Below are 20,077 nucleotides of genomic sequence, written 5' to 3'. Positions count from 1 at the left end.
GCTCTACGAAAAAATAATTTAATTTTAAATTTATTCATGTCTTGTTCTTTTGTGCATATGTTGAGACTTGGATTTTGCTATGTTATCTGAGGCTAGATATACAAACTCAGGTCTTCAGTTGTTGGAAACTTAATACAATATATGCTAATCTGTTAATCAACATTTTTGTGAGGTTTAAGATAAAATTAGTAAAAGTTTTGTTTCTTAGGAATAAATACAACATAATAAATTGGACTTATTTTATAATTATTGTGGACAACTCCATCAAATAGAATTTTTGTAAAGAGCTCCATCAAATACTTTGCCTTCTATGTATGGATCTTAAATTGAAAGCTTTCAACTTTAGTTATCTTATTCTGAAAAAAATAAAAATAAAGTAAAATGAAACACATGGATAATTGGACAAGGGTAGAAATTGAGAGATACTTACAATTTTTAACTTATAAATACAAGAATCATGGGTTAATTACTTAACCAAAGTTAGATTATTTCAATAAATTTTTTTATGTTAGCATATTATAATTTTTTAAAAAAATAAATCTTATTAGCATGCATAACTCTTCAAGTTAGGATCATATTTGAGCTCCAATGATGTAACAAAGAAAAATTGGTATTGATTATGTCTTTCATAATTTCTATTGGCAGTAAAAAGATGTTAATCTTTTGAAAATTATACCCTATTCATTTATCCGAAAAAAAAAGGAAATTAGCATGTTTGATTTGTAAATGGGGATTATCATTGGAAACAAATACAATCTAAACAATGTGTCGATTTGGACATAATATTTATTTAATCTAAATTTTAAATAATTATTCAAACAACAGTAGTTTGAATTAAATTAGTTCAATTGATGTTATTTATAAATTATATTATTATTCAAGTTAAAAAAATACAACTACTTTATATTTATATAACAAATTTTTTTAAAGTGTTAAAATTTAGTTATTTAAATTTGATAAGGATTTGCATAAATGAGATATGTAATTAATTATATAATGAGATATGATCAAGATTAAAAGAAGGCACAAGATTTTGTTCTTATAATTATTTCACTATAAAAAATGTCTTCAATTTCAATTTCTTGGCCGTATTTAAAATATAGAAATTTTATTTTCGTAAATAAAAACACTTGAATACTTGATAATTTTTTTATATTTATATCTTCAATCACCCAATCTTAATGTAGAGTAATATCATTTTTTGGGATTTATCCATTATTTCTTATATATTTGACAATCATATAAATTTTACTTTGTTGTGTAGTTAATTTTAAATGATTGTTTTACTATGATTTGGCTTTGCATTTTTTTTTACACTCCGTTCTTTTTAAATGTTGAGTATTATATTTTTTTAGAAAAAGAAATCTTAGCATAAATCAAGATCTAAGATGCCTGATACCCCTCAATCAAAATGAAAAGATAAAAAGTGGCGTAGAATTATTTTTATGTGAAGTCATATTATTTAACCTAAATTTTGAATCAATTATTCAAACAATGGTGGTTTGAATTAGATTAGTTTAATTAGTATTCATTTATAAATTATATTATTATTCAAATAAAAAAACATATACAACAACTTTATACAAAAAAGTTAAAAGTTAAAATTTAGCTAGTTATTTAAATTTGATCAGGATTTGCTTTATCAATGTACTTCCATCTATTTATAGATTATTTTGTTAATTCAAATTAATTATTTATCTTAATCTTATTTTTTCTATTTCATGAAACTCTGTTTATTTTAATTTTTAAAACAAAAATATTTAGTTTTTTTTTTGAAATAAAAAGTTCAACACAATAAAGTGGAGCATTTAGAAAGTCCAGAGTTACAATATAAACACTAAACAAAAAATCATAGTTATCTCTGACATTGCCATCAACAACTAGACGAAACAAAGCCAACCCACTCTTTGTAGCTTCTAATCGACTTGGTAATAACTTCCGCAAAGCATGTTTCTTGATTCCTGAAAATCCTCGCATTCCTTTCCAACTATGTATTCCAAATGATAGCAAAAAAAACCAATCAGCCACCTGTTACGTTCGACTTTTCTTACAGGAGCTCATGTCCAACTCTCAAAGTATTGCTTAATGGTTTCTGGAATAGACCAAAATTTATTATAGGCATATAACCAAGCACACCACACCTGCCACGTGAACTCACAGTCAATGAATAAGTGGAAATTATTTTCAGTTTCTTTTTTATATAAAAGACAAATCATATCCCTATGATCAATAATGCCCAATCTAATCAATCTTTCCTTAGTATTGACCCTACCAACTAACACAAATCAAGTGAATAGCTCAACTCTTGGTGGTACTAGTCCTTTCCATATAGATCTAGTGAAACTATAACTTGTAATGTCCTCTAGGAGAGTCTCAGCCTGCAAAACCTGCACAAATGAGTTAGTAGAGTAAACTCCCGATATATCAAATTTCCATACTATTCTGTCCTCCCTCTCACTTGTTAACCTGACTAGGGGTGGCAGGAGTACCCGAACCCATGGGTATCCAACCCGCCCCAATCCGGTCGGGGCGGGTTTAAACCCGACCCGGAGCGGGGTGGGTTTTGATCGGGGCGGGGCGGGGTCGTTTACAGCCACCACTGTACTCATTTCATTTACGCGTTCCTTTAGCCCCAACCCTAGCAGAGAAGACTAAAGAGGGAAGGAAAGTCACTTCCTCTTCTCCCCAGTGAACCTCAGATCTGGTGACCTTCACTGTGCCGTTGAGCCTTCCGCCAACTTGTCGCCGTCACTGCGCTGCCGTCTTGCCGAGTCCGTCGCCGAGTTGCTGCCACTGCGCTGTCATCCTGTTGGCACCGTATCGCGGCGCTGCCAAACACTCAAACCTACTCATCGTTGCTACACTACCGAAGCTACTGAGTACTGAACCAGTGAACCCCTCTTTCTCACCGTCTTCCTCCAAGTGGTAAGTTCCCCTGTCTCTGTGCAGCCCTCTTTGATCAGATTAAATCAACATCCAAGAAGCTTAATATGTATGAATCATGAAATATATGAGATAAAATGGAAAATTAATTTTTTTTAACTAGTTAAGTATAATCAATTTTTTATTGTAATAGTCGTTTTAGTCGTACCAAATTTTTTTCCTTCATAGATTGCATACCATTGCTTAGATGAAGAATTTTTCCTTCACAGTATGTGTATTAGTGTATACCATTGCTTGACAAATTAATTATTATATATGGCATTATTACAAAAGATATATGTACCTCAGCATTTCCCAAATCATTCCAAAGCCGAAGAATAGTTGCCGAAGAAGAAATTATATCTGTAGCTTTAATTATTTTTAATTTCGTAGTTCTGGTTAGAGTTTGACTAGTTAAAGTTTTTATTGTTTTCTCTTGTGATTGAAATTGTGTTTGAAAAATTTTTTAGCTGTTCCTTTTACACTGCTGCGTTTTGGTCAATAACTCAGATACCAAATTATTTTTATTTTTTGTTGGTAGGTGTATGTCTTTGATTTTTGTTTGACATTTTCTTTTCAAATGGGATGTGGGTTTCACACTCTAACCACTGCAAATTAAAGAAAAAAGAGCTGTTACCAGATTTGTTTCTGCATTTTCCTTTAATACCATTTACTTAATTTGTTATTTTTCTGCTTAAAGTTAGTAACTTACGGGCTTGATGGGGTTAAAATTTTGAACTTTTGTGCTATTTAGTTCAATTTCTATGTCAATTTGTGTTTAGTTCATATAATGAAAATACTTTATATGATTTGTGTTTTCAATGTAGGTTTGTTAAGATAATTTCATGGCTAGTAATGCTAGAGAAGACACACAAAGAAATAATGTTGCTCCTACTGATAATGAAGTTGAAGTTCAGAATAATGATAATCCAACTTCAGAAACTCCACAACTAACTGATAATAATGCCTCAAATCCAGAAGGATAAACTCCTATTGAAGGTGACAATAAGGCTAATGTTAAGAGTCTTATTGGGAGTATTTTGATTGTTTAAAAGTTGAAGGTGAATGGAAGGCAAAATGCAAATTTTGCAAGAGTGTGCTTAGTGCAAATCCGAAGAATGGTACTAAGTTATTGAGAAACCATGTGGACCGCTATTGTAAGAGAATAAAAGTGGTGAACTCAAGGCAATCATCAATTGTTAAATCACTAGCAAAACAAGCACAGGTGCAAAAAATAAATGAAGATGGCTTTGTGTTTGATCCTTCAAAGACAAGAAAGTGTGTCGCCAAAATGATTGTCCTGTATGAGTATCCTTTGAATTGTGTGGACCACCATGGACTGAGGTACTTCATAAACTTCATAAAATTCTATATATTGTGTTGTCTTTGTATGTTGACATATAAAATGCATGCATGTTTGTTTTATTTTTCAGCTTTTGTTATGTTCCTTGTCCCCATACAAGTGAAGTTCTTACTCAAACATTGATGAAAATATTGTTAGAATGGAATGTTGATAGAAAATTGTCTATTGTTATATTGGATAATTGTTCTACTAATGATGCTATGATAGATGAATTGTTGGGTCGGCTAGATTTTTCATTCTTGATGTTGGGAGGTAAATTGTTGCATATGCGTTATTGTGCTCATATATTGAATTTGATTGTGAAGGATGGTTTGAGTATAGTTAAGGAAAGTATTGAAAAGATTCATAATAGTGTTTTGTATTAGACTACAACGCAGAAAAGAAACGAAACTTTTGTGAGTTGGTGTGCTAAAATAGCGATTTCATTTACTAAGAAATTGGTTCTTGATTGTCCGACTAGGTGGAATTCAACTTATTTGATGTTAGACACTGCATTGTTGTATAGAGCTATCTTTCCTAGGTTAAGACAAAAGGAACCCCAATATAAGACCGTGCCATGTAATGAGGAGTGGAAACTTGCCAAGGAAATATGTGATAGATTGAAGTTGTTTTATGATGTTACTCAACTGTTTTCTGGTTCTAAATTTTCGACTGTCAATCTTTATTTTACTTTGGTTTGTAAAATAAAAGTCTCATTGGATGAATGACAACTTTCTAGTAATTCTTTAATTGCTAATATGGCATCAAGTATGAAGAAGAAATTTGAGAAGTATTGGGATGAGATTCATGGTATTATGGGTTGCTGCTGTTTTAGATCCTAGGTACAAGATGGTTGGGGTTGAATTTCAATTTGAAAAAATGTATCCAGATCCAATAGAATGTTCCAAGCAAGTTGATAGAATTCATCAGTTGTGTAATGAGTTGGTTAATGAATACAATCAAAAAATGAGTTCTGATGTGTCACATGTTGGTATAAAAGAAATTGATGAAAGTGGAAATACAAGCATATTTGGAGGTGATGATTATATTGTGTATCTTAAAAGAAGAAAGATGACAAAGGGTTCATGTGTGAATGTTGAGTTTGATCATTATCTTGAGGAGGAAATTCATCCTCCAAATGATCTTAACTTTAATGTTTTGAAATAGTGGAAGAACAATCAAATGAAATTTAAAGTTTTGGTAAAAATAGCCAAGGATATATATGCCATTCCGGTATCCACTGTTGCTTCTGAATCTGCTTTTAGTATAAGTGATCGTGTGATTTCTCCTCATCACGGAAAGCTTAAAGAAAGCATAATTGAAGCTTCGATGTGTGGCCAAAGTTGGTTGTGGGCAGATTTAGGGAATAAAGGTGACATATTACTTAATATTCATTTATGTTAATTTTTTACATAATAGTAATTATCTTATTAATTGCTATCTCTTTTGATTTTTAGGTTTAAATCTTGATCTTCAAACCTTTAATGATGATGAAGATGTGAAAAGTGATCAAGAATAAGGATTGAAGATTTTTTAACATTTTAATGACGTAATTTCTTTATGTTTGTATTTTAATTTAGTTATTTGACATTGTATGAACTTTTTTAAATTTCAAGTTATTTGATATTGTATGAATCTTATGTTTGTATTTTAATTTATTTATAAATTTTAAGTATGTATCTTAATTTATATATGAATGTATAAAAATTAAAATGTCATTTAATTTTTATTGGGGCGAGTAGGGATGGGGCGGGTCGGGTAGGGCAAAAACCTGCCCCTACCCACCCCATTGCCACCCCTAAACCTGGCAGATTGTAGAATTCCATGAAGTTGGTTAACTAATTCTAACTCCCATTGGAATAGTACCCTTCTCCAATGAAAGTTCCATATCCACTCCAGTCCATCCTAGAACCCACAGTCTCCTATTACAGATCTGACTTAATTTAAAACCGATAAAAGTCTTAAAAATACATCCTGCAACACATCACATCGTAGCCAATTATCTTTCCAAAAATAAATTCTTCTAGCATCTCCTAACTTTAATGATAAGCCTTTGACAAAAATATTTAGTTACTAAATGATTTCTAGTTTTTATAAATACATTATATATAACATAATTTTAACATGATTCCAAAAATTGTAAAATTACAATAATACCACTCTAATTTCTACCTTTACATTGATATAAAGTTAACTCTAATGATAACCCTCTGACAAAAATATTTAGTTACTAAATGATTTCTAGTTTTTAGCTTTATAAATACATTATATATAACATAATTTTAACATAATTCCTAAAATTTTAGAATTGCACTACTACTACTCTAACTTCTACCTTCACATTGATATAGAGTTTGAGCCACTGCAACCAATTAGGTATTATGGAGGACCAGTTAGGTATCATGGATGATTAGCCAAGTTTCCTCCAAATTTTGTTTTCACTTTTGGTATATTTTTGTTTCTCAATCTTTGGAATTTTTTTCTTTATTCTTTATTTCTTTCCTGTTTAATGTTTTTCAAGTCCTGTTTGGAGTCCTTCTCTACATCTATTTGGTTAATGGGGAGGACTATCAATTTCTTTTTATACTCTGATTTTTTTAAAAAAATGATGAGGCAGTTGTTAATTTTCTTTTTTAATTTATTTTCTAAGGTACAAACGTAAATATAGTTGTCAGCCAAAACTACAAATGTTTGTTTATGTCATTATATAATGTATTTTTTCTTTTAATTAGAAAAAAGATTCACACATGATAAAAATAGTTTCACTATAAATATATATAATTTTTATAATAATTTTTATTTTATTTTGTGATATTTTGTCGCTTTTTGAATTAATATTATATAAGAATGAGGACTAATTCTATATTCGACTAGTAGAATTTCTCAATTTTATATTAAATCAAAACATACATATTTCTGTGTAGGCAAAGTATTCGAAAGAATTCTCTTATAGGAGTTTTATTTGATGGAGTTGTCTAAAATATTTATAAAATAGCCACAACTTATATTATTCTGTATTTATTCATGAGCAACAAAAAATCTAGTAATCTATTTGTAACCCCATATATTAATAACCTGGGTAATGGATAACCAAAGTCTACAAAACACATGCAATCTTTGTCCCATCAGAAGATGCCGATCCACCCTAGGCGGTGGTTGGCAGCCATATCAAGGTGGAAGAGCTGCTATGCCAAAAATCTCCCATACGCACAAAACAAGGTTTGTGCATCCATCTGTCATGATTATTTTTTTCTTTGCGAGTTTTTCTACCTCCGTCCAGGGGTTTCTATTTGATTCACTGTTTCGGATCTCCTTTCCACAACAAATAGACTTTAAACTGTAATTTATTTTCAATTTTTATTCTCGAAGCTATAGGATTTGATTTGGTGAAAGTTCCTCAAGATTTGGAAGCCAAATGCACTAGTAGATTTTTGACTCAACATAATCTATGAGATTTTTTATGCTTATAGTCAATAGTCATAACTTAATCGATGCAACTGAAAAATTGGATCTTCTATTAAGAGTGAAAAGGTTACTATTTTTTTTGTTAGATTTTCAAAATTGCTGGAATTTGTTTACAATCTTAGGTTCTATTTCAATTTGGTTCATCTGTTTATTCGATATTTTGTCTATATCTAATTAAATATGTGAAATTTGAAGTCTGCATATCTTGAAAGTTCTATTACACCATGAAACTGGTGGTGGTTATTAAATGAAAAAAAATAAGAGATGGTTGAAGATTGATTTGAAGATGAAGATAGCATATTGAGACTCTATGAAAAAATAATTTAATTTTAGTTTTATTTATGTCTTGTTCTTTTGTGCATGAGTTCTGCTCGGGAGCTCCAGGTACTAGGGATAATAAACATCTCAAACCACTTATCCCAAAAGTTTAAATTGATTTTGGAGTTTACCAAGGATCAAACTCTTGACTTTTTGGATCTAGAGCTCTAATACCATGTCATGATATCACTCATCCCAAAAGTTTAAGCTGATGGAAAAAAGTAACACACTACAAGAAAAAGGAATTTTTGTAACAAAAAAAGGGGCTGTTGCAGTATGTCTCGTTACAAAAAGTTTTTGTAAAAAAAAATGAAATTGTTACAATTTAAGATAATATTTTGTAACAAACTTTTTTGATACAAAAAATAAAAAATTGTTACAAAAGTGATAACAAATTTTGATTTTCAAAATATTTTTGGTAACAATATATTTTTTCTATCATAAAATTTTGTTACAAAATGTAACTTGATTTTGTAACATTTTTTTTCTTTAGTTACAAAACACTATTTATTTTGTAATAATTTTTTCATACAAATTACACGCATAATTTGCCAAATTATATTATTTTTAATTAATTAATATATTAACTTATTTACTCAATAAGTCAACTGATAAACGGATAATTTATACGCTTTTTGGCACTGTTTTTATATAGTTTTTAGTATGATTTAGTTAGTTTTTAGTATATTTTTATTAGTTTTTAAGCAAAATTCACATTTCTGGACTTTACTATGAGTTTGTGTGTTTTTCTGTAATTTTAGGTATTTTCTGGCAGAATTCGAGGGACCTGAGCAAAAATTTGATTTAGAGACTGACAAAGGACTGCAGATGCTGTTGGATTCTGACCTCCCTGCACTCGATATGGATTTTATGGAGCTACAAAACTCCAAATAGCGCGATCTCAATTGCGTTGAAAAGTAGACATCCAGGGCTTTCCAGCAATATATAATAATCCAAACTTTGTGCGTGTTTTGATGACATAAAATGGTGTCAAAACGCCAGCTCTCTACCCTTTTCTGGCGTCAAAACGCCAGAACTGGCATAAAAATTGAAGTTAAACGCCCAAACTGGTACCAAAGCTGGTGTTTAACTCCAAGAGAAGCCTCTACACGTGTGAAGCTCAATGCTCAGTCCAAGCACACACCAAGTGGGCCCGGAAGTAGATTTCTGCATCATTTATATTTCTATAAACCCTAGTAGATAGTTTCATTATAAATAGGACAGTTTACTTTGTATTTTCATCTTGAAATCTTTGGAATGTTCTTCCTTAGACATTGGGGGCTGGCCATTCGGCCATGCCTGGAGCTTGTTCTTATGTATTTGATACGTAAAAAATAAAATATTAACGCGCAACCGGCAAGTATACCAGATCGTATCAAGTAGTAAAACTCACCGGAGTGAGGTCGATCCCACGGAGATTGGTAGATTAAGCAACTTTAGTTAAGTGGTGCTTTAGTTAAGCAAACATAGTTTTGATTTCATGAGATTTTGATTCTTGAATGTAACTACTGAAAGTTAAATGACAAGGAATTTAATTAACTAAAATAAAGAAAGAAAATAAAAGTAAATAACTGAAACTTAAAGTGCAAGAAACTTAAATGATATTGGAGATAAATTGCAAGAAAGTAAAGATTGCAGAATTGTAAAGAGCAGAAAAATAAATTGCAAGGAATAGAAAATAGAATGTAAATGATAGAATGATAAATTACAGGAATATAGAAGGGAATTGGGTAGTGGGAATTCTAAATAACTAAAGAGCAAAAGAGATGAGAATAAATGATGGAGAGATCATTAGGAATTAGATATGCAAATTCTCATGAATTGATGTTGATCAATTCCTTCTCAATCATGGGTATAGATCCATGGCGGATTGTGGGTAATTGAGTTCTAATCTCTTGGTAACTCAATTTCTCTCAACACAATCAATTGTCACTCTCGTGATCTAATTGTTCATGAGAAGAGATGATGCTCAATTCTAATCCTTCATGCCACACAACTTTCAGGATCTCAACTAGGAGTGGTTACATCTCACATACCGACCCAAAGTGTATTGATCAAAGAAATCATGAAAGGATGAACTCTAAACTGAGTTATATGGCTCCTTTCTCAAGTTCACCACACAAATCATATAGATTCAACCACTCTCTCGATGGTGATTGAATCTTTGAAGAACAAGATTTTTCTCCTGGATGAACCACTTGAATTGAGAAGGAGAAGAAGGTTTATCAACCCATTCAAATTTACAGAGCTCCTCCCCCTAATGAAGATGGGGTTTAGTGAATCATAGCTCCCAATTCAACAACAATTGCAAAAGTAGACATTAAAATTTAGTGTAGAGAAGAAGAAGAATGAAGAAGAAGAAGAAGTTCTTAAAACTCAAATTCCAAGTTGCAATTCAAAAACAAAATTCTTCTCTGCTATGCTTCCCAACGGAAGTGTAGTACCAAGCAAAGTAAAAGTGTAGTTGAGGTAACTAAAATGCTGTAGAAAGTGTAAAAGTCTAAAAGGTGTAAAAGTGTAAGAAAAAAAGTCCCTTCAAGTACAAAACTCCTTCCTATTTATATTACTCCTAAAATTCAATTAGAGCTTTTTAATTGGGTTAGCAATGTGGGCTTCACTCTTGTTGAGTTCTTGGCTTAATGGAAGAAGTGTTGCCAAACAAAGGAAGTAGAGCTCATTTACATTGCTTCTGGCCCATTAGTTGGGTGTTACTGGCAAACACGCCAGCCTTATTGCACGTTGGCAACGTGCTATGGCATTTTCTTGGGCTGGGAGCTTGGTGCTTGGGCGTTGTTGCCCAAGTTGTTGCCCAAGTTGTTGCCAAACACTTGGCTCATTCTTCCTTCTTAGCTTCACTTTTCATGCTTGATGTTGCCTGAACTTTGAGCTTTAATCCTATGCTTCAATATGGACTATTATATATCATTAGAAAGCTCGGAATGTCTTCTTTCCAATGCACTTAAGATCATCTCAATTGGATCTACCTAGCTCAAGTTATGCAACCTTGAAGAGAGCAAGGTCAGGCTGTCTTGGTTGGGGCGTTTTTGCCAAACACGCTAGTGCCAACGTGCTAGTGAACTTCCCTAGCCCAAATTCTTAGTATTGGCATTGTTTCTGGAGTTGACAAGGGACACGCCAGTTCATCCTTGCCTTGGCAACGTGTTCGAGCCCTTTTTTTTGGGTTCATTCATGCTTCCTTGAGTTTTAACCTTCTTTTTCTTATTTTTGGGGCCTAAAGATGACTCTGATTCAAGCTTTTATTTCATGCTTCACCATAGATTATTATATATGGTTGGAAATATCTAAATGTCAGCTTTCTATCACAACTGAAAGCACTCAAATTGGATCTCTGTAGCTCAAGCTATACATCCTTGAAGAGGGTTAGGTCAAGCTGCCAACTTTGCTGGAGTTGGTGAACACACACCCTTTCTTCCAAGTTGGCAACGCCCAAGATCACTCTCCAGGGCTACCTTGTATTGTTGGGCGTTGTTTCTGGTGTTGTTGATGAACACGCCAGTTCATCCTCAAGCTTGGCAACGCTCTCGAGCTCTTGGTTGGCACCCAACTTTCCTTGGCCTAGCGTTGTTGTGGGCGTTGCTAAGGGACACGCTAGCCTTCCTTGGCTTGGCAACGTGCTCGAGCCTTCCTTGGCCTCGTATTCCTTGGCCTAGCATTGTTGTGGGCGTTGCTAAGGAACATGCTAGCCTTCCTTGGCTTGGCGACGTGCTCGAGCCTTCCTTGGCCTAGCATTCCTTGGCCTAGCGTTGTTGTGGGCGTTGCTAAGGAACACGCCAATTCATCCTTGGCTTGGCAACGTGCTCGAGGCTTGTCTTCGAGATTTCATGCCACGTTGTTGCTAAACACGCCCATAGAACTTGGCGTTGGCAACGTGCATGCTTCTTCCCCTAGGCCAAAACACTTTGCTCCTGGCGTTGTCCACAAACACGCTGGAGTTGGCAACATGCAATCCCCTGTTTCCTTGTCATGATTGATGTATCTTCAAGCCTTCTTGCTCCAATTCTCACTCTATTTCCTTCTTGCTTCATCACCTAACATAAACCAAAGAATCTTCCTCAAAGTCTTGCCATCTTATGCAATAAATTTCAAGAGAATCATTCACATCAACTTGTTTATAACCTCCTTGAATCATTTGCATGGATTATGCCAAATTTCACCTAATTCTTGGTTCATGAATGCATGGAGAGAAAACTCATACAATTGCTTGTTTACTTTAGTAATAATGAGTGATATTAAGCTAAAACTAACTAAACTAACTGGCTAAAATAGCAAATATGTGAATGCATCACAACACCAAACTTAAAATGTTGCTTGTCCTCAAGCAAGAGATCAAAGAATTTGACAAAAGAACTTAAGATGCAAGAATTGAATATCTTAACAGAGAAAAACTTCTTTCATGAAATGTGTCATCCTCATTTGTGTAGTCATTTGTTTAATGCAAATGATCAAGGCTAATTCAACTTCTTTAGTTAAAATGCTTGCTTCAATACTAGACTGGTTAGGTTCATAGGACTCCTTTTTCACACCTCAGCATATAATCCTCAACTATTCTTTTCTCTACTTCTCTTTTCTCTTTTTTTTTTCAGTTTTCTTTGTTTCAATTGAGCTAAAAATCTTGTCTTAAGGCAGCTCTTTAGCATAAGCTTTCAATCAACAATCCCAAACCACTTGGTTTAAGTTGTTAAGTGTTGAAACACTTTTAAAGATTTACTAACTCAAGCCTCTCTCCTTAACACATTCAATCACAGGCATATAACTTTGAGATTCTATATGGATAGTGGTGTCCAGCACCTCTTTGGGCTGCTAAATGTTCTGTTATGGGGTTACTCTTAAATGTGGGTTTTCAATCGATAATCCCGAGTTAGTTAACTCAAGTTACCAGGTGATGAAGCACCCCTCAGATTTACTAGCCCAAGTATGTCCCCTAACATCAATCACCACAGACACATATCCAAATTTTGTCATTGATGCCTAGCTTTTCATTATGTGTTCTTTGTTTTCCTTATTATTTTTTCTATTGTCAAGGATTTTGTGCTTCTAACTTCTTAAGTCTTGTAACCCTTAACCAACTAGCCTTGTGTAAGCAAGCATCTTAATTCCCTTTAATTTCTTAAGCCCTGATTCGTTCACAATGGAAGCAAATACACTAGCACTTTTGTAGGACAACCTTATTCTTTCTAAGCAAGGTTTCTCTCTGTTTTTTTTAAAACCACATCTTTTATTCCATTGGCAAGTAAAAGTACTGAAGACAAGCATACATTCCAAGCATATGAGTGATACATAGCATAAATATGAGAATGAATATTGTAAAAGTGAACAGTTTGGAAGGTATATCATGTTTTAGATATATATCTCCTTTATTTATTAAAATATTAAAGGAACTTCACCACCTTTAAGTTTTAGGTTCCTTTCCTTTGCTTGATTCTCCTTGCTTTCCTTTGCCCTTCGGATCCTCCCCTTTTTTCTTTCTTACATCTCCTTGTTGTTTTGTTGTTGAGTCCTCCTCTTCTCTTCTCCATATCCCTGAGCTTACCATCCTCTCTCTCAGCCTTTGCATATTGAATTTTACCCTTGCAATCTCCTACTCTTCTAATAACTTGTGGGCTTCATTAAAGGTTTGAATTTGTGGGTTGAGCACTGGAAGGGTTCCACAGATGTAACTGAGTTTTTCTTGAATGCTCATATCATATTCAATTCTATCTCTATGCCTGGCCTCCTTGAACAGTCTATTTTCATTGAATTCCCTGTGAAAGAAGTCTTGTCTACCATCCATCCTGTGGAGGAGTGATGAATGAGATTTGCTCAGTGGTCTAGATTTTCTTCTTATAGAAAGAATTACTTCGTTGTAAGCATAGCTCCAAACCAACAAACAATTCTCACATTAAAAATATTGAGTTGTCACATGTACAAACCCCAATGAAAATTAACCGGAGTATTTAGACTCCGGGTCGTCTCACAAGGAAATGCAATGAAATGCTCAATTATTAGCTATGAAGTATGTTTTGGAGTTTTTGATAAGAGGCATGAAAGGTAAATGACAATGAAAATAAACTAACAACTAGAAAGCTCTTGACAAGGAATGAGAATTAGAAGTCCTATCCTAATTATCCTCCTCAATTGTGACCACAATTATCCATTGCAACCACTTAGTTAACCTTTAACCATGGAGGAAAGTCGAGTGGATGAATCAACTTGATTCCACAAGTCCTAGCCAACTCCCAAGAGAAAGATAATAGAACATTAAAATGTAATGTTCATAAACATAAACGAGGACAAAATAAGAGATTAACAATAGAAACTAGAAAAACAAAGATAATAGAACACTAAAATGTAAAGAGAATTGAAATCAAAACAAGAATTAAAAGATGAATTTGAGAGTGATTAACATAACTTTACCCTAATTTCTATCCTAAATCTAGAGAGAAGAAAGAGCCTCTCTCTCTAGAATTCTAGCCTAAAACATGATGAAAACTAAACTATGACTACTTGGTTCATGTCCCCCTCAATCCTTGGGTTCAATAGCATCAGAAATGAGTTGGATTGGGCCCAAAATGAGCTAGAAATCGCTGGCCACGAGTTGCTCTTTAGTGGGTCACGTGCTCAGTCGGCACATCCGCGCACATTGCGCGTGCGCGCCTATATACGCGAAGCAACATATGGCAAACTTTATATCATTTTGAAGCCACAGATGTTAGCTTTCCAACGTAACTAAAACCGTCTCATTTGGACCTCTTTAGCTTAAGTTATAGTCGATTGAGTGTAAAGAGGTCAGGCTTGACAGCTTTACGGTTCCTTCATTTCTTCATGAGTTCTCCCACTTTGCATGCTTTTCTCCTCACTTCTTCCATTCAATACTTGCCTTATGAATTTGAAATCACTCAACAAACATATCAATGCATCGAATGAAATTAAAGTGAGTTAAATTTAGCTATTTTAAGGCCTAAAAAGCATGTTTTCACATTTAGGCACAAATCAAGGGAGAATTGCAAAACCATGCTATTTCATTGAATAAATGTGAGAAAAGGTGATAAAATCTCCCAAATTAAGCACAAGATAAACCACAAAATCGAAGTTTATCAAGGAGCTCCCTTTGCTGAGCTTGCTCTATCCTTAACTGAGCCTGTTCTTGTATTACCTTCTCCATGGATCTTTCATGTTCAGCAGCTGAGTTGTTAATGGCTTCATACATTTTGGCATGTTGCTCTTGTTGTAGTTCCATCATGTGCATTTGATATTCTCTTTGTTGATCTATCCATTGAGCTTGAACTCCTCTTTGCTGATCCATCAATTGGCAAAGGTCCCTTTGTTGTTGAGCTTGTTCCTCTTGGCTTCTTTGAATTTGTGAATATTGCCCAAAGATTCCTTCCAAAGCCGCTTGAAGTTGGTTCATGTTCAAAGCACTTGATTCTTCCCTGTCTTCTTGCTCCTCCTCTTGGCTTGCTTCCTTCCTCTTCTTTCTTCTTGCTAGGGGTTGCCTCTCCAATTGGACTGTGGTGACATATTCTAATCTTTCCTTGGTGATGGGTTTCGCAATGGACATTAGGTCTGTGTCTTCAAATTCTTCGAGAGGTACTCCAGCTTCTTCACATAAACGCAAAATAGTACTAGGATAACCTAGCCAACTGTCTTGTTTGACCTTCTCAGCTATGTCAATGATGTTCTTGGCTATAATTTCTCCCATATTGATCTCCCCTCCTTTCATTATGCAATAAATCATTATTGCTCTATTCACTGTCACCTCGGAGTTGTTTGAGGTGTAAATTAATGATCTTCTCACTATGTCATACCATCCTTTGGCTTGTGGTATGAGATCACCTCTTCTAAGTTTAAATGGTTCTCTTTGTGAGTCCAACACCCAGTCCGTGCCTACTTTGCACAAGTCACTTAGCACATCTTCACATCTTGGGTCATATTTAATCCTCTCATCATAGCTAGGTTGCTTAAACCGTTTTGGCTTGGTCTTTAGCACCCTATTGATGGTGTCTAGGCTAAAGTCGACCACCACCCCCCTTACATAGCTCAAGTATGGTTCTTCATCATCATCTTTCTTTAAGACATTGGCATAAAATTCATGAATGAGAGGCATGCTTAAAATTTGAGGTTGATTACAAAGAAGCTCCCATCCCCTTTTTCTAATCACCTTTTGTATCTTAGGATATTCCTCCCTTCTTAGTTTGAAGGGCGCCTCTGGGTCAATGTCTTTGCTTATCATCCAATTAAAGATGTGCTCATGGTGTTTGGATTTGAACATTCTCTCATCAAATGTGGTTTGCTCTTGTATGGGTTGCTTGTTTTTCCCTTTCTTAGCTTCTGATGATGAGGCCACTGAATTTCAATGGTGATGGCCGAACCCAACACCAAACTTAGATAAATGCTTGTCCTTAAGCATACAAGAGACGTTAGAGTGAGGCTTAGGAGGATAGGTTCACAAGGTAAGAAAAGCAATCTCGAAAAAAGTTGTGGAGAGGATTGAGTAAGTGGGATGATTTGGGTGGGTGTATTTGTGAAATATGGTGATGGTAAGTGGTCTATATATAGATGTGAAGGTAAGGTGAAGGTTGATTGCTGTTGTTGGGGAGGATTCATGTCACTTTAGAAGTTGGAGGAATTGCATTAAAGGTTTGGTCAAGTTATGGGAAGCGTAAATCTTTCTTCTGGTGCATGTTGAATTGCTTTTCCCAATGCACAAAACCCAAGGCACATGTGACTCCTTTTTCCTTGTGTGTGTCCGTGAACTCCTCTTCCAAGATTCTCCATCACTTCTTTCTTTCACTTCCCTGTAACAAAACTATAAAAACTTGAGATTCTTGTAATGTCTTGACTTATGCTGGCAAACTTTAACGAGATCATAGTGCAAATGAATAGAAAAATAACAAAAATTAAATCTAAGGGTTGCTTTCTGTTCATACCCTGGGTCGAGTTATCCGACCCGGGATGTTCTACAGACAAAGCAACCAACTTCTTTAGGTTAGGACGACCCAACCTCTTTTCAGAGAGTTTGGCCAAGTCACCAGGAAAGCCCAAAGAAGGGCCCAAACAGAAGAACACGACCCAAATCCTAAGGCAGCCCAAGCCTATAGAGATAAGGGCGGTTCCCTTGAAGATAAGATGACCTCACTCAAAGATAAGATAAAGATAAGATAAGATAACTAACTTATATTATCTAAGAAGGTCACTTTATGCCATTATAAATACATTGGAGCACCCAGGTATAACTCATACTCTGATTCTACTCAATACCTGCTTAATACCCTTGCTAACTTAAGCATCGGAGTCCCTTACAGGTACCCCCACCCTCCAGGGACGAAGGATCAGCACCACCACCAAGTCCAACAAGTCGGACACAACAGCTTTGACCAGTACAGAAGATCTCGTCCGAGATCGACCTACAGTTTCAGGTAACCCTCGGAACATTGGCGCCGTTGCCGGGGACCTGGAAGTCATCCCATCATCATGGCGGACGACCATGACAACGACCACACTTCAGATCTAGAAGATAGAACACCGCACAAAAATACGGATGCCACACCAAAAGATACTTCCCAACTTAACAACAAGAAGAACTCTCCATACGCGGGAGCCATGGATGAACTTCAGACCGTTTAAAACAACTTGAAGAAGAAGCCCTACGTCAACGAGAGGCCAAGAAAGATCTACAGAAGGAAATAAGGCGACGCCAGGAATTAGAGGACAAACTCCTAAAACTTGAAGCCGATATCAAGACCAAAACTAACCGATCCCCTCCTGAGGATAGCTCTCGCAGGGAACAAGATCCATTCACCAAGGAGATCATGAAGACCAAAATACCAAAAGACTTTAAACTTCCAGATATGACCTTATACGACGGCACTACAGATCTCGGCCATCATCTCAGCAATTTCAGAAGTAGAATGTACCTCACCAATGCATCAGATGTAGTTCGTTGCAAAGCCTTTCCGACTACTTTGACAAAAACGATAATTAGATGGTTTGACAATCTACCTCCTAGGTCCATCTCGAGTTTCGACGACTTGGCCAAGAAATTTTTGGCCAGATTCTCTATCCAAAAAGACAAAGCTAAACACGCTCCAAGTCTATTAGGAATCAGTCAAGGAGAACAGGAAACCCTCCGTAACTACATGGAAAGATTCAACAAGATATGCTTAGACATACAGAACCTACCAACAGAGGCCACCATTATGGGCCTCATTAATGGCTTACGAGAAGGGCCTTTTAGCCAATCTATATCAAAAAAATACCCCACATCTCTGAACGAGGTGCAGGAACGAGCTGAGAAGTACATCAACATGGAGGAAAACTCCCGATTAGGAGAGACCTCGAAAGCCAAATTCACTTCCCAGGATATGAACAAAGATCCCAAAAAGAAGGAAGATCGACAGGGAGAGAAAATAAAAAAATACCACAATTACACCCCCTCAGGGTGTCTCTTGTGGATGTTTACAGAGAGATTTGCAACACCGAAAAAATACCTCCAGCTCGGCCACTCAAAGGAAAAAAAGGAGGAGGAAACCGGGCTAAATATTGTGAATACCATCGGATCCGCAGGCATTCTACCAATGAATGCTTCGATTTAAAAAATGTCATAGAAAAACTAGTAAGAGAAGGAAAGGTAGATCGATATCTGGCCACTCGTGAAGATGAGCAAAGAAAAAGAAGAAGAGCAAAAGATGTTGGACAAACCGCACGATCACCTTATACACCAGAAAGACATGTCCACATGATACACGGCGGATTCACCGGGGAAGGAATCTCCAAATCATCTCGCAAAAGACATCTCAAAGACGTATATCATGTCAAAGGAAAGGAGGAAGCACCCGACATCCCCGCGATTACTTTCACCAAAGAAAATGCATCTGACATCGTATCAAGACATGACGATCCCATGGTCATCACTATTATACTGGCAAACGCAAATCTCCACCGTACGCTGATAGACCAGGGGAGCTCCGCCGATATCTTATTCAAAACTGCCTTCGACAAACTCGGCTTGGAAGAAAAAGAACTCAGAGCATATCCGAACAGCCTGTTCGGACTAGGAGATACCCCGGTTCAACCAATGGGATACATCTCGCTACACACAACTTTCTAAAAAGGAAGTCAGTCAAGAACACTCAAAATAGATTACATCGTAGTCGACGTAAGTTCAGCCTACAATGTCCTAATAGGTCGGACAACGTTGAATCAGCTTGGTGCAATAGTCTCAACCCCACATTTATGCATGAAGTTCCCAACTGTAGGGGGTGATGCCAGGGCATCTTGGCCAGTTTCACTGACCTTTCTTTACTGTTTTTAGGGTAGTTTCATGCATTTTCTTAAGAAATAAGATAGTTTTGGGTGGATATTAACTTACATCTTGATTCAAGCATACATTGTGCACTTTACATGATTTCATGAGAATTTTGCATGAATTATATGACAAATTGGATGATGCATGACTCATGACTTGTACTAGAACTTTGATGCACTTTGTTGCTTGATTTCAGGACAAAAGAAGCAAAGAAGAACCACGTTAGCAGCCATGTTAGTTTAGCTAACGTGACCTCTAACGTGGAATGGGAGCTAGCTTGCAAAGTTAATGAGAAAGGTAATCGCCAATAATGCCCTCGAAGCCATCATAGCCCACGTTAAGAGTCACGTTAACTAAGTTAACGTGAACTCTAACGTGGAAGAAGACAACAAGGCCAACGTTAGTGACACTCTCCTTTGTCACTAACGTTTGACCAAGCTCATAATTGGCCACGTTAGTTGCCACGTTAACTTAATTAACGTGGACTCTAACGTTAAGAAGCAAAAGAGAAGCCAACGTTAGTGACATTCACCTTTGTCACTAACGTTGGCCAAGCCTCCATAAGCCACGTTAACTCCCACGTTAACTTAGTTAACGTGGAAGCTAACGTGGAGAGAGCAATGATGAGCCAATGTTAGTGACACTCACCTTTGTCACTAACGTTGGAAATGGCTAGCATTACTACGTTAGAAGCCACGTTAACCTAGTTAACGTGAACTCTAACG

At 35.6% G+C, this 20,077-nt stretch overlaps 1 long non-coding RNA gene across 1 annotated transcript; it reads left to right on the top strand.

Moving 5' to 3' along the window:
- Positions 1–7,356: 7,356 nt before the first annotated feature.
- Positions 7,357–9,426, top strand: LOC107488181 (uncharacterized). Its single transcript, XR_001591869.3, has 2 exons — positions 7,357–7,483; positions 8,809–9,426. It is a non-coding gene; the product is annotated as an uncharacterized LOC107488181 (long non-coding RNA).
- The last annotated feature ends 10,651 nt before the right edge of the window (positions 9,427–20,077 follow it).

This window comes from Arachis duranensis, chromosome 1 (genome assembly GCF_000817695.3).
Source record: "Arachis duranensis cultivar V14167 chromosome 1, aradu.V14167.gnm2.J7QH, whole genome shotgun sequence".
In the NCBI taxonomy this organism is placed as follows: domain Eukaryota; kingdom Viridiplantae; phylum Streptophyta; class Magnoliopsida; order Fabales; family Fabaceae; genus Arachis; species Arachis duranensis.
This window is presented reverse-complemented; position numbering and strand designations above follow the sequence as displayed.